This window comes from Lampris incognitus, unplaced genomic scaffold, assembly GCF_029633865.1.
Source record: "Lampris incognitus isolate fLamInc1 unplaced genomic scaffold, fLamInc1.hap2 scaffold_244, whole genome shotgun sequence".
In the NCBI taxonomy this organism is placed as follows: Eukaryota; Metazoa; Chordata; class Actinopteri; order Lampriformes; family Lampridae; genus Lampris; species Lampris incognitus.
In genome coordinates, this window is record NW_026611202.1 from 52,501 (window position 1) to 55,000 (window position 2,500).

Below are 2,500 nucleotides of genomic sequence, written 5' to 3' on the forward strand. Positions count from 1 at the left end.
TTTGTGTGTGCGTGTGTGTGTGGGGCGGGGCGGGGAAATAATATATCCTTTTGTTTACGGTTCCCTCTGTTTAACCGAGCCACCGGCAGTGAATTAGCAGTAGAGTAAGTAGACCTTTGCTTAGAGGTGATTCTCAGCTGAGAGAGAGAGAGAGCATACAGAGCACACACACACAGAGCACCACCAAGAGAAACAGTTTAGAAGGCTGCCGTGCACGATTTTCTATGTTTACTACTACGACTTTCGGCTTCTGCAGTTAGGGATCGCCACAGCGGATCATCCGTTTCCATGTCTTCCTGTCTTCTGCGTGTTCCTCTGTCACACCATCCACCTGCATGTCTTCCCTCACCACATCCATAAACCTCCTCTTTGGCCTTCCTCTTTTCCTCTTTCCTGGCAGCTCCATATTCAGCATCCAAACCGTCCAACTTGAGCAATCGTTCCTAATCTTGCTCTTCTTCGTTACTCCCAGTGAAAATGTTAGCATCCTCAACTCTGCCACCTCCAGCTCCGCCTCCTGCTGTCTTTTCGTCAGTGCCACTGTCTCTAAATCATATAACGTAGCTGGTCTCACGAACATCTTGTTAACCTTCCCTTTAACTGTTGCTGGTACCCTTCTGTCCTGACACTCTTCTCCACCCACTCCACCCTGCCTGCCCGTCTGCCTGCCTGCCTGCCTGCCTGCCTGCACTCTCTTCTTCACCTCTCTCCTGCACTCCCCGTTACTTTGGACAGTTGACCCCAAGTATTTAAAGTGAAATGCCTTTGTCACCTCCTCACGCGTAGGTATTCCGTCTTGCTCCTACTGACTTTCGTTCCTCTTCTCTCCAGTGCATACCTCCACCTCTCCAGGCTCTCCTCACAATGAACTGCACCCTACTGTCGCTACAGATGACAATGTCATCCGCGAACATCATCGTCCATGGAGACTCCTGCCTGATCTTGTCCGTCAACCTGTCCATCACCGTTGCAACCAAGAAAGGGCTCAGAGCCGATCCTTGATGTAATCCCACCTCCACCTTGAACCCATCTGTCATTCCAACCACGCACCTCAGCATTGTCACACTTCCCTCATACATAGCCTGCACCACTCCTACATACTTCTCTGCAACTCTTGACTTCCTCCTACAATATCACACCTCCTCTCTCGGCACCCTGTCGTATGCTTTGTGTAAATCTACAAAGACACAATGCAACTCTTTCTGGCCTTCTCTGTACTTCTCAATCAACCAACCTTTTCTCTCTCTCTCTCTCTCTCTGTCTCTCTCATTTTCTTCATTTATCAGCCCGTCAAAGCAGTCCTTCCACTTCGTAGCACACTCTCCTCGCTTGGCAGCACATTTCCATCTGTATCTTTGATCGCCCTAACTTGTCGCACATCCTCGGCAGCTCGGTCTCTCTGTCTAGCCAATCTGTACAAGTCTTTTTCTCCTTCCTTAGTGTCTAACCTGTCATACAGCTCACCGTACGACTTTTCCTTTACCTTTGCCACCTCTCTCTTTGCTTTACGCTGCATCTCCTTGTACTCCTGTGTACTTTCTTCATCTCTCTGACTATCCCACTTCTTCTTTGCCAACCTTTTCCTCTGTATACTTTGCTCTACTTCCTCCTTCCACCACCACCACCACCACCACCACCACCACCACCACCACCACCACCACCACCACCACCGCCAAGTCTCCTTGTCTTCCTTCCTCTGTCCCGATGACACACCAAGTACCTTCCTAGCTGTCTTCCTCGCTATTTCTGCAGCGCTTGCCCAGCCATCTGGCAACTCTTCACTACCACTCAGTGCCTGTGTTAACTCCTGCCTGAACTCCACACAACAGTCTTCCTTCTTCAACTTCCACCATTTGATCTTCGGCTGTGTCTTCACTCGCTTCCTCATGTTGGTCTCCAAAGTCATCTTACAGACCACCATCCGATGCTGCCTAGCTACGTTCTCCCCTGTCACCACCTTGCAGTATGCAATCCCTTTTACATCGCGCCTTCTACACAAGATATAGTCCACCTGTGTGCACTTTCCTCCACTCGTATACGTCGTCACCCTGTGCTCCTCCCTCTTCTTGAAATATGTATTCACCTCAGCCATTTCCATCCTTTTCGCAAAATCGAACACCATCTGTCCTTCCACATTTCTCTCCTCGATTCCATACCTTACCATCAACTCCTCATCACCTCTGTTCCCTTCAGCAACGTGTCCATCGAAGTCCGCTCCAATCACCACTCCCTCCTCCTTGGGTCCCCTTTCCACCACGTCGTCCAACTCAACTCCAGAATTCTTCTTTTTCGTCCATCTTACACCCGACTTGCGGGGCATATGCGCTGATAACCGTCAGCAATACACCTTCGATTTCCAGCTTCATAATCCTCACTCTGTCTGACACTGTGTTCACCTCCAGCACGCTCTTGACATACTCTTCCTTCAGAATGACCCCTACCCCATTTCTCCTCCCATTCGCACCATGGTAGAAGAGTTTGAACCCACCTGCGATACTCC